This window comes from Gobius niger (assembly GCF_951799975.1).
Source record: "Gobius niger genome assembly, chromosome: 5".
Lineage (NCBI taxonomy): Eukaryota > Metazoa > Chordata > Actinopteri > Gobiiformes > Gobiidae > Gobius > Gobius niger.
Window position 1 is genome coordinate 4,437,530 of NC_136856.1, and position 13,642 is coordinate 4,451,171.

The 13,642-nt window shown below is 40.8% G+C and overlaps 1 protein-coding gene across 2 annotated transcripts in view; it reads right to left on the minus strand.

Annotated features, from left to right (window-relative positions):
- Positions 1–12,326, minus strand: part of arhgef37 (Rho guanine nucleotide exchange factor (GEF) 37) — a 47,714-nt gene extending 35,388 nt beyond the window's left edge. Inside the window, exon 1 of one of the 2 annotated variants that reach the window (XM_079556195.1) lies at positions 3,532–3,730. The gene's annotated coding sequence lies outside the window, so the exon portion shown is untranslated. Of the gene's footprint in view, positions 1–3,531; positions 3,731–12,102 lie in introns of those variants that run through there. The other variant, XM_079556194.1, reaches the window with a different exon arrangement.
- Between the last annotated feature and the right edge of the window lie 1,316 nt (positions 12,327–13,642).

The window sequence follows — 13,642 nt, forward strand, 5'->3', positions numbered from 1 at the left end:
ATTCAATAAAAATGACGTGTATAAAAAAGTATAGTTCAGGAAAAAATCCTAAAACGGCACAGCAGAAGCTACACAGGAGCAGCAGCGTCGCCTGTGACTTCATGTTTTGAGCACAATTTCCACTTAAGCAGTAATAAAAAGAAAGAAAGGACGTTATTACCTTAAGCTGCAGAGACGGGACAGATCTACATCAGGACATGGTTTTCTTTCAGCTAAACTTTTCTAAACACACTGCGCTGTGCGACGAAGCGAAAGCAACTTCACACTCAAAGATCCTTGCATGGTGTGAGCGCTCACTCTGCCACTAACAATTTACCAAAACTGGACCAACAATGTCTAATACAGAGTGAGCGCTCGCTTTCAACAAACCATCTTGGATATTCCTGTCGCTGCAGCTGCTGTAAAGTTGTAAACAAGAGCACGTAAGCTCAGCCTCCGTGGGTCTGTCGCTAAAGGTAAACACGTCTTTCTTGTCACTGCTCTTTTTTGCTTTTCAATTTGACTAAAAGCTCAAGTTTCTTCTTCAGTCCTGGTTTAGTCCTGGTTTATAACTGGTTTTGTTTAGCTCTGGGTTTTACAACCGGTGTAGTCTACGTCCTGTCTCAGTCCTGACGCAGACCGCGGCTCTGTCATCTCTATTACAAAAGTTTAGCAAGTTTTGCTTCGCTAAAAGTTACATCTATAAAATATATCTTTGCTTCGCTCCATTTGCGCTGAAGCAGGTCAGTATCTGCGCACACGTTCATGTAGCTTTTTTGAGACTCACTGCGGGTCACATATTGACGTCTGGAGAGAAAAAGAACCGAAAGTTGGCACCGAAAGAATTAAAATTTTTCGATACCGCCCCCGACCGGAGCTTTTCGGTCGGTTCCAAGTAGGAACCGTTTAACGGTGCCCATCCCTAGCCCAATCCAGGTGGGATTCGAACCCGGGACCTTCCAGCTGTGAAGCACGAGCGCTAACCACTTTTTTAATCAATATCTACAAGAAATGTAGTTTCAGTGGGTACAGCAGGTGCTTCTGTGCTAGTTAGCATTAGCATTAGCCTGCAATTGGCAAATTAGTCACATTTCCTGTTACTATTCTGAGGAAGAGAAAAAGAGAGACTGAGATGGCCCCACTACATATTTGTACACCTAAACATACACCAATTTAAAACATATCAAGAAAAATCATTGCTGAAAAGGCACCGGTTTGGTGGAATGACCCAAGTCTATTTTCATACAATTTTCCACAAACTGAGGAAACACGAGAACCGCACTCGAGCAGAGCAGAAACCACAAGGGAACGGTTTTCACACATGCAGAAAATCAGTTGGTTAAAACCATTTTCATTAATGTAGCGACGTTCTATTTACCTGACACGCGTTTCAAAGGTTAAAATTAGAACTGAGACAAAATATGAATCGAAATTAACCACACTTTACTTTTTCAGTTTACTTTTTCCTGTAAGACGTCACTTTGGGCCAAAAAAATGTATTCTAAAATAAATCACTCCTATTGTCTTTGGAGTGTTTGAAACGATCACAGAGGCTTCAAATTTGTCGTGAGAACAAATTTGAAGTTTGATATATTGAGGCAGGAAAGTATCGCGATAAACGATATTATTGACTCTATAGATACTTGATGTACTGTCAACTCTCGGGCATAAAAATGACCTAAACACAAGCTACAATAAACATGGAATATAATGGAACTCAATTTGCTTCAGTTAAAAGTCAAAGTTTTACAAAGAAAAACTAGGCGGGAAATGCTAATAAATGTACAGACGATAAACATCGAGCCCAAAATAAGCCCGATAAGTCAATATAGTAATTATTGTGACAGCGATTAATTGCAATTAATTAATTACAGTTACATAATCAACTTGAACCCTCGTTAAAACATAACTTAGGCCTCAGACAAAAACACATTTCTGGCTGCCTTCTTTAAAAGTCAAAATTAAAAAAAAATGCTGAATGAACACAGCAAAATAATCAAATATTAGCAGGTTAAGAAGGTCTCGGGTTCAATTCCCACCTGGACGGGGCGTTTCTGTGTGGAGTTTGTATGTTCTCCCCGTGTCTGCGTAGGTTTCCTCCGTGTACTCCGGTTTCCCCTACCACTAAAAACATGTACAATAGGCCTGAATGAATGAGACTGTGTTTGAGAGTTCGTATTGGGGACGACAGATGGAAAATGTCCCAAGGCTGCAGTCCAGTGTGGTGTGTTTACATGCATGAGACCCATGTATGTTCATTAAAGGGACTAGATGCAAGTTGATCATTTTTATACTCACTACTGCCACCTCAGGTCTTACGCGTAACTGCAGGTTCTATATTAAGCTCGTGCATGTCGGCACTTCAGACCCGAATTAACCTTTTTGAGTGACAGTGCAGGATTTCAGAGGCAGTTGTGGTGAACAGGTCTGAGCTCATTCTACACATTAGGACAGGGGTGTCGAACTCATCTTGGGTCGCGGGCCGCATATAATACAGAACATTTTTCAAATGATTCATTAATAACATCGTCTTACACTTGTATTGCACTTTACAAGCCTGTGTCATAAGTTCCTCAAAGTACTGCAAAGTCATTATTCATTCACTCCACACTCGGTGGTGGTAAGCTGTTGTTCATATCCTGAGCTCTTATTATGTCAGTGCCCTCTGCTGGACACGTCTGGAACTTTTTCCTTTTTTCAAGTTAATGCCCCCTAGTGGCTAGAATGAGCATTCTGGTTATTCTTTAAATAAAAAAAATAATAACTCTGCACAGGAACGGGCTAGAGACTTACTTTTTTCCCCCACATGCACTGGGATTTATGCTCTACAAAAATACTTAATTTGAACATTTTTAAACTCTGTATAGTCCCTTTAACATGCACTGTCCCAACCAAATAAACAGATGGGCAGAGAGCGCTCCAACCAAACACCTACATGTAAACCAATCATTAAGTGTCTTTATCCATACATGAAAAGTTGAAGTTATGTAAAGTGATATAGGTGCATAAGCCGATTCATAAGTCTTCAAAAACAGAGCTGACTGCAGTCGTTAAATGAGTGGCAGTCGGGTGAATGAAGTGTCCAGCTTTCCTCCCCGCCTGCATGTGTGAGCTCTGCATGTGCCTACAGTCTTGACTCTGATGGCACAGAGCAGTTAACCTTGTCCGGTTAACTCCTAAACTACAATCAAAAGGCACTTCTTGATTTGGTTTTGGCAGAGCGACCAGTGGACGGCGCAGAAATGCAGAGGTAAAACGAAATTTAACTGAGTGGAAGATTGCACAGGAGTAAGCACTGAACGGGCAGTCGACAGGGGAACATAAGCCATAGACATGTAATTACCAAAGTTATGAAGTTTCTCACATGCAAAACCAATCGATGAACAAGAAAACTATTTGGCAGCGCAAAAATTGATCACAAAAGGTCAAAATAAGATTCACTTCAAATGCAACAAATCCAAAATCAAGTCTAGGCCAGATCTAGGACAGAGATAATACAGAGAAAGTCCCTAAATGCATAAATCAAAGTCCAGTCGGGACGATTTCTTTTACCTGGTAGCAAAAGCCCTCATTTTTGTCGATCCCCAAAAGCTGCCTCTGAACTCCGGATCTCAGCGTGTCTGACTAACTCTGTCCGACTGTGCGCTGTGGAAAAGTGCCGTCTACAGTAGTCCAGTCAGTACCATGTGGTGGAAAGAGCGGGGACACTCCCTCCCTGCTCCTGTGGTTTGGGGTTTTTATAAACACAGACACAGGCGCGCACACAGGCAGCAGCAGCAGCAGCAGACCCCCGTATCACACAGGACTGTAGTAAAAATGTCTCCTGCTCCTCCTCCTACACCGGGAACTCCCTATGATTAACATCTGGAGAGTTTGCATCTGGAGGGACGGGGGGGAAGTAAGGGACAGCACCGTGGTGTTATCTGCAGGGTGATTTAGTGCAAAAGGCTAGAAGTAGACGTGACATAGTGATAAAGTATGGCCTCCTATACCAAACCAGAAGCAAACTCTCTACGATAAACGCAAGATATCACAGCTGGGCAATGGAAGAAGCATTATATGGGTGGGTAAATAAAGGGTTTATGTCTGTAGATGGGCAGGGAAGAGAGAGAGTTCTTCAATCGGCACTGGCAGATTCTGAAGGCTCTGTAGTGGAGTAAATGTCATGGATGGAGGGGAGAGGGGCACTGATGATCTTCACATCTGCTCTCACGATGGCATGGAGGCTGATCACACCACACAGTGATGCAGCTGGTCCGTCTGCAGGAGGTCGACCCTTGTCAAGGTCTGCAAGATTCTATAATGTAGATTGTATTGTTAAAGCAGTACTAAGTAACTTGTTTACCATAATAAATCCTTCCCGTAGTCCCTCTGGGGGTAATACAAGTGTTAACCTCTTATCACCCGCCAAAACCAAATCCATTCCCTCCTCTATGCCATTGTCGTCACTTTTTATTTCCCTTATGTGTTTTTGTCACTTTTTTATTACTTTTTTTGCTGCTCTTCAGTCACTTTTTTGCTGGATTTTTGTCATTTTTTCTACTGGATTTTTGTCATTTTTTCTGCTGGGTTTTTGTCATTTTTTTCTACTGGGTTTTTGTAACTTTTTGCTGGATTTTGTCTTTTTTTTTTTGCTGGATTTTTGTCACTTTTTGCTGGATTTTTGTCAATTTTGCTGGATTTTTGTCACTTTTTGCTGGATTTTTGTCACTTTTTGCTGGATTTTTGTCACTTTTTGCTGGATTTTTGTCACTTTTTGCTGGATTTTTGTCTTATTTTTGATGGATTTTTGTCTTATTTTTGATGGATTTTTGTCATTTTTTGCTGGATTTTTGTCATTTTTTTGCTGGATTTTTGTCATTTTTTCTACTGGATTTTTGTCATTTTTTTTGCTGGATTTTTGCAGTTTTTGCTGGATTTTTGTCACTTTTTTGTTGAGTTTTTGTCATTGTCATTTTTTGGTCCATTTTTAGCTTTTTTTTGTTGCGTTTACATTCTCATTTTCTTCTCGTTTTTTGCCTCTGTTTTGAAGAAGCATTTAGATTTGGAGGAAACATGTTCAGGTGGGAGTTAAGAGGTTAATGGGATGATTGGGGGGGGGGTCTTTCATCTCCCCCTGGTGTCTCTGGCCAGAAAACCACAATTGCAACTTCGCTGCACTAAGGTGGAGTCACGAATACACACTAATGGAATCAGGAAGGAGAAGCTAACAGGGTAGCGGGCAAAGCTAACTGCTCCATTGTGTGATTGGATGAACAATATCCCTCTGTCCCTTTGTCTTTTCCGTCAGCGTAGTATTTACTCTCACGGGCAATTAATGAGTAAAAAACCACAACATGCTGCGACACCTGCAGTGGCGCTTATGGCCTCTAGGGGCATGAGTTAGTACTGCTTTAACATCATAAAGCTATTTTGTTTCCATGTAGCTAAGCGTGTACCTTAGGCTTCATGCAACTGCTGGAGCATAAGTTTCTCTTTTACAAATGACATAGTAATATTCAAGTTTCAGTGTTAAATAAATAATAAATGACTAAAGGCTGCTGAACTAAGTTTGCTCCCGCATGTCTCGAAGCAGTGGTTTTGCACGAGGGGATGCAAATGTCGATAAGGGTGCATGTTTCGACAGAACACCGGGACTCTGGCCCTTCTCAGTTTGTGGAGAAAGTAATAGACTGCTCAGAAAATACAGCCAAACCCAAAAACGGTATTATCTTACTGAAAAGAAAAATCCTTTCTCAAGTACATACAATAAAAAAACAATGACTGATGAGTTTAAAGCATGGAACTCTGCAGTAATTTCATAGTAATTGTAGTAGTAGTAGTAGAAAAAGGACAAACAACTTAATTACTAAAGCATTCATTTGATTTCTGGCAAGAATAATGCATTGCAATCATATGCTATACTACGACAGGCTTTTATGATACTAGCCGGAGTTATTTTTGGTGAAATTAAGAAATTTCATCCTCGTCTATTCTCCAGATACTGCTGCATCTTTAGGGATTACTGGCCATGTCCATCATCAATCAAAAATGTGTATAAATACCACACAATTAAGCAAGGAGACTGACATATCTGTGAACTGAACTCCCTTTGCTCCCCAGACCCTCACATCTGGAGTTCTTCAGGGAAAGTCGGAGGAGCTGACCTCAGCACTTCTCCGACTCTGCAGACTTTAATCACAGTCATCACTGCAGCATTTCACATGAGCACGCCAGAGTCAACAACCGAGTGACAATGTCCCACAGAGAACAAGTGGCCTATTCTCTCCATGAGATAAAGACCTATTTACAAGCAGCGCGGTCAGGACGCTCCAACACCATCCACTCATTTGTTTTTATGATTCAGAATATTAACGCTTTAGGACTCTCGAGGTTAGTCTTTAGTGGCTGCACTAATTGTATGTTCACAGCAGTAATGAGACAGGCTGACAGACCGGGCTGTTTTCTGCACCAGCGGCTTCTCCGACCGTCACACCTACAGAAAACATTACAACAACGTGCTTTATCCCTGTAGATAAAGATCTGCTTTCACCTCTCTCACCTCCCACCTTAACTCAGTGCATTTTCTCCATTTGTTTTGCATTACCCAAATCTAAAAGCTTCTCAATTCGAGAGCTTACAGCTTAACGGCCAGTGTAACGCCTCATTTGAAAGCTAAGACCTACAAAACTGATTATTTTCCCTTGTGTTGATGCCGTGTTGTCGATAATTCATCCACTTTATGCCACTTTTTCATTGCTTTTGTGTCACTGTTTTAGTTGCGTTTTCATCCTCATTTTCTTCTCGCTTTTGTCGCTATGTTGATGCTTTTTTTCAAGAAGCTTTTAGATTTGGGTAATGCCAAACTGATTAACCTCTGAACTCCTGCCTGAACCGAGAAGATCTTTTTCCTCACGTCATCAGATTTTTTTCCACTCATTTTTGTAACTTTTTTGTAATTTTTTGTCACATTTTTTTCATCTATTTTTTATCACACTTTTGTCGCATTTTTTGTCATATTTTTGTCATTTCTTCACCAATTTTTTATCAATTTTTTGTCACATTTTTGTAATTTTTTTGTCAAATTTTTATCACTTTTTTTGTAATTTTTGTGACATTTTTGTCATTTTTTTGTCAATTTCTTCTGACATTTTTGTGACATTTTTGCCACTTTTTCATACATTTTTCATCACTTTTTTGTCAATGTTTTCTCACATTTTTGTCACATTTCCATCATTGTTTTCGTCTCAGTTTTGTTGCTATTTTCACAGCTTTTTTCCAGAAGCTTTTGGATTGAGGTAAAGCCAAATTGGAGAAAATGTGCTCGGTTCAGGTGGGAGTTAAGGGGTTAAGAGGTTAACGCCGTGTGCGTTAACCTCTTAACCCCTCACGACATACCACTTCCTGCAAGATTCCACTTGTTTTGGAATAAAATGTGTTTTGTCCTTTAGTATATGGTAAAAGCAGACATTCATCCAAAAAACACTGGTTTAAAGCCTTTTCAACAGTCATAAAATACAGTGAAGTGACAGTTTTCCTCCTGAAAGTTGTGAAAACTGGTTTAAACTCAGTCCCTGTGACGGATTTTGATGTTGTAAATGCATTAGGAAAGTTTGAACCAGAAAATAGCAATTTGAAATTTGACTGACCCTGTTTCTTTGTACAATCAGGTATAGCTCCTTTAATTTAGCATCAGCTTGAAAGGAAAAAGTTCATATTTGTTCTGTTCATATATTTTTATATATACCTGGAAATGAATTCAGGCGTCAAGAAGTTCAACCTAGAGCTGGGCACCATTAAAAAAAAATTCTATACTGGTACTTTAAAGGGACTATATGGAGTTTAAACATGTTTAAGTATTTTCCTCCCCCTACATGTTCCAGCTATGTCCTAATGTGTAGAATGAGCTCAGACCTGTTCACCACAACTGCCTCTAAAATCCTGCACTGTCACCTATGACCTGAGGTGGCAGTAGTGAGTTTAAAATGACCAACTTGCATTTAGTCTCTCTAACGATTGATTTTTGATACCAATACCTTAATGATGCTTCTTATGAATCAAATGAATTGGATGAATCGCCCAGCCCTGCTGCCTCTGTTACGAGGCCGGCAGTGAGTCACGGGGAAATACACCTGTTGAACTTGACTTGTGTTTTCCCGCAACTCAGTCATCTGTATTATTGTTACGGCTTTGACAGAGACAGACCAGTTTTCAAGCTATTGTCTGACGTCTGAAGCAGCGTTTGTTAATCCCTCTGTGAGATTCAGCATCAGTGACACGCGGACAATGAGAGATGAAATCAAACTTGGGATGGAGCAATTTACAAAGAGAAAGAAATCGCTGTAGCCTTTTAGATACAGAGGTGCTGATTCATAGGGATTATTAGAAAACTATGACCTACAAAACAGACCAAAGATTGTTCCTTGTGTTGTTGGCACTTTTTTGTCGTATTTTTGTAGGGACTTTTTTGTTGCTTTTTCATTACTTTTGTCAGCGGTTTTGCTGTACTTTTAGCTTTGGATAGTCAAACTGGAGATGCAGAAAACATGTGCTTACATGTTTTTAGTGGAGGGATGCCTTATGCCACTGGGATCGTATGACATGGAGAAGCCGGAGTATTGGGGAAACCTACACAGACACGGGGAGAACATGCAAACTCCACACAGAAAGGCCCCGTCCGGGTGGGAATCGAACCCTGGACCTTCTAGCTGTGAAGCACGAGCTCTAACCACTGCACTACTGTGCCGCCAATTAATGGCGATTAATCAGTTACATGATTAATCATAAATAGGGCTGAAACAATGAATTTAGTAATCCATAAATCGTTTTCTGGTCCACACAGACCACAGACAGAGCAAAAATGACATGAAATTGCAGTATTTTTGATGAAAACCTGCTTTGTTTTTAATAGTTCGGGTCTGTAGTGTTCATTGTACATTTCTCGAATATCTGTCTGTGTCTCATCCAATCAGAAGCAGATTTAGCACCAAGAGCCTCCAACAAACATTCACTTTAAGTTTACTCCATCAACATGTCCTCAAGAGGCGTCACTTTAGCTTTATGTGATAAAAAAAAAAGGGGAAAAAAAGAACATTTTCCTACACCATTCACAGCCAAGCGATTAATTGGTTAATCGTCAAAATAATCGATAGATTAATCGATTAGTTGCAGCCGTAATCATAAACATCCCTTAGAGCGAGCAACATTTGTTGTGGTCAAAGTCATTCCTAACATTGCCATTGTATTTCTAACATCCTGGTTCTTCTGAGAAATTAACTTATTCACACGTTTCACAACTGTCAGGCAGAAAAGTAGTACTTTACTTTGCAACAACTCGTCAGCTGCTTCACGATCAGTAAAAAAAACTCGCTGCACAGTCGTCTTTCTCCACATGTCAGCTTTAACATTACACTGAGGAGGAAAAGTATATACAGTCATTACATCATTATAACAAATCCAGATATTAGTACTTGGACTGAATGCCAAGTTGAATGTCTTGAAGTGGACCGTCCTGCCCCGCTGACCCCTTTACGAGGGAGGTTCTTCATGTTTACAGCGGGGCAATCAGTGCGATCTGGAAGCACTCAGGTCACATGATCCCAGCAGCATAAGGCTTCCCTTCACTTAATCACATTCTTTTCATGTGGCTTCCAGACATTAAGTGTTTTACCACATCTGTCGTAAAACCCCGGGGGATTCTACACCGAGATCAGTCTACAGCGACGAACGTCCAAAACCAGAGAAGCAACAAAAACAATCTCAAAATAAAGCAAATGACAAGTCAGAAGGTGGAAAAATCCATGAGATACCACACTGCCAGTCCCTTTCTATTATAACAGCAGACATTTGTGAAAAAAGAGCTATGTGCATTTGATTATTGAGCATTTTTATCAGTTGTGAACGAGCAGGCTTGTTGTTGGCGTTACTGCGACAGTATTGCGAGTATTGTTGTGAAACCAGCTTATAGACCACAAGTCGCTCAAAACAAAACACAAACAAAAATCAGGCACAGAGCCTTAAACTTGTTGATCATTCTTTAGTTTGACTTAGTTACAGATGTAAATATAACAAGCAAAATGAACAGGCGAACTAAACAAGTGGAAATTATTTTAAACAATGAAAAGGCCAAACTTATTAAGCATCAGCGCATTATTGACAAAATAATACACATTATTTAGCCTTAATAAATGATTAGTGAACTGTGAATAACACTTAATAACTGCCTAACTTATAATGAATAATTCTTTACATACTTCACTTATTCATTGTTCAGTAATTAGTAACAATGAATAGCACAAGTTAAATTTGAAGCTGCCTTAAAGGGGCTAGATGCAAGTTTGCGATTTTATGCTCACTACTGCCACCTCAGGTCATACGTGTAACTGCAGCTTCTATATTAACCTCATGCATGACGGCACTTCAGACCCGAATTAACACCTTTCTGAGTGACAGTGCAGGATTTTAGAGGCAGTTGTGGTGAACAGGTCTGAGCTCATTCTGCACATTAGGACATTGTTGAAACATGTAGGGGATGAAAATACTTAATTTTAACATTTTTCAACTCCCTATAGTCCTTTTAAGTGATGTCTTTTTGAATTGTTTTCATCAGTAGGTGGAGTAGTGAACTCTGCCCCCCGCCGCCCCCCCCTTCTCTGGTGCTGCTTTGCTTTAAAGCAGTACTAAGTAACGTGTTTACCTTAATAAATCCTTTCCGTAGTCCCTGTGGGGGTAATACAAGTGTTTATGGGATGATTGAAGGGTCTTTCACCTCCCCCTGGTGTCTCTGGCCAGAAAACCATGCTTGCAACTTCGCTGCCACCGGACCGGAGCCACCAGTACACACTAATAGAATCACGAAGTAGAAGCTAACATGCTAACTGGCAAAGCTAACTGCGGGCTGTATAATTGGATGCACAGTAACCCTCTCTCCCTTCGCCTTTTCTGTCAGCGTAGTATTTACTCTCCAAGACAATTAAAAAGTTCAAAAATCGTAACTTGCTACGACACCTGCAGTTGCGCTTATGGCCTCTAGGGGCAAGAGTTACTTAGTACTGCTTTAAGATCCTAAGGAGGAAAAAGACCTGAGGCTCCTGTAGATATTGGATTAATAAACAGGAGGATTTCAGCTGCGTCAGAGCAGGTCGGTCACATGTTTGTCAGTTCTTTTTGTAAACTTCTGTCATCATGCTAAACTGTTAGCCGCTAACTGTTGCTGCATCTCCTGCTTCGAACATTTGCGATCTCTTGTTCACGTGTTTGTGTTTACATGGTGCAGGGGGTGAGGGGTGTGTTGGGGGGGGGGGGGGTGCTGTGAGGTGAAGGCATGGATCTATTATAATAAACGGGTGAGGGAGGTGCGAGGTGCATCAGTGCCGGACCGGCAAAACGGGGTCGCTTAGAGCAGCTTTAACTAATGAATTCTTCTGATGAATTACGGCTAAATCAGGTGTAGTTATTATAAAGTGTTACCAAATGGTTTTATGTAACCTCGAGTATGTGGCCTTTAGGCATAATTTACCCAAATCCACGATAACAAATTTGAAGTTCGATATATTGAGGCAGGAAAGTATCGCGATAAACGATATTATTGACTTATACTGATACTGATATTGACGATACTAGATACTGTCTCAGGCATAGAAATGACAGTAAACCTTTGTTCTAAAAGTGCAAAATCATATCCTAAGATACCACAGACGCTGCAACAAACAAGAAACATAATGTAACTCAATTACAAAGAAAAAACAGAGTGGAAATGCTAATAAATGTACTAAATATCCCAAAAATATATCATGTATCTGTTATTCACTGAACGATGTCGATATAGTAAATACCATGACAGATTTTGTTGTTTTGGCCATACAGTAAGTTATTCTGTCTTGCTTAGTTTCTTCAATCCATCCAATATAGGAATACATTTTACGCACGTTACTGTTAGTTTGACAATTCTCCATACAATCCAATACCGACATATTTCACGCGTAATCTACAGTTCCTATCAATCCAAATCCTACTACAAAGCAAAACCGTCCTTTCAACCGTTCACGGGCCACATCTGCCTCGACACATCTGCACCAGGGTCCATTCAAGACTCACCGTCCACGAGCCGACCCCAAAATGTTTCCCCCCCAGAGCGAGACTTACCTTGCGCGTAAAGCTCTGCAGTGAGTCCGTCTCTCTCGCCGTACCGTCCCGAGTCACAGGCAGAGCCGAGTGGCGCAGGGGCGCGCGGTCCCGCATGAAAAAACAGCTCTCGACACACGAGCGCGAGGGGAAGGCGAGAGTTGGTGTAAGTTTGGTTGTTTGGCGCATAGCGGGTTGTTGCGTCCGCGCCGCTGGGACGCATGTGGCGGCGGGAGGAGGAGGAGGGGAGGAGGAGGAGGAGAGGGGAGGTAGAGGGGGGGATGGGCGAGGCGAAGGATGGTTTGGTGAGGGGCTTTTGAGAGGGGGAATATAAAAGAGATGGGAGGGAGGGAAGGGGGGGGTTCAATGCGACGCCGATTGACCGGAGCAGCTGCCAGAAACAGGAAGAGACGGAGGGCGGGGGGCGGCAGCTGATTGGACGCGGGAGTTCAGTGAAGGAATGCGGCCAATCACGGGGCTGTTAAAGGGACAGCGTGGTCAGGTGAAGTTGGAATCCCGCCAATTTATTATTATTTTTATTACATTATAGAATCATGAAGACCAGAACCTCTTAACTCCCGCCTGAACCGAGAGCATTTTCTCCAGTTCAGGTTTACCCGAATCCTGTAGGCCAGTGTAACGCCTCATTTGAAAGCTAAGATCTACAAAACTCATTTTAAATGGATCTTTTTCCTCACGTCATCACATTTTTTTTTTTTTTCCCCATCTTTTTTGGGGGGGGTATTCAACTCATTTTGGAACTTTTTTGTCATTTTTTTTTTTTTTAATCAATTTTTTAAAGCATTTTTTTTTTTTTTTTTTACATTTTTTGTCACATTTTTTTTAAATCTTTTTTGGTCTTTTTTGGCATTTTTTGTCTTTTTTGTCATTTTTTGTCACATTTTTGTCATTTTTTCGTCACTTTTTCGTCAACGTTTTCTCACTTTTTTGTCACATCTTCATCATTGTTTTTGTCTCAGTTCTGTCGCTATTTTCACACCTTTTTTCCAGAAGCTTTTGGATTGGGGTAAAGCCAAGCTGGAGAAAATGTGCTCGGTTCAGGTGGGAGTTAAGGGGTTAAATTATTATGAGTTGAACAATAAAACAAAATTAAAAAAAAAATTAAGTTGCACTATGCGAAAAAAGAAATCTTGATATTTGCGCATATTTGACTTTTTAATGACTCGGTGGCATTACCGGTGCAGCATGGCACCTTGGCTACCTCTCTCTGACTCTCTGACACTCCAGGATCAATTGTTTCCGGGTGTTCGTATCAGAAACTGGCCAAAACCCCCAAAACAAATAATTCTGGAGTGTCAAAAAGGCCACTGTGAGGGAAAGCAAAGGTGCCGTGCTGCACCCATAACACTGCAGAGTCACTAAAAGGTCAAATACATGTAAATACCAAGTGTTTGTTTTGTTTTTCTTCACACAAAAAGTTACATAGTGCACCTTTAAGCACAAGAAGAAGCCTTTGAAGTAGATTGAGATTTCTTGGTTGATCTTTATTATTACTGTATTTAGTTTAGTCTGCAGTTTTCACAGCCTTCACATTTCAGAG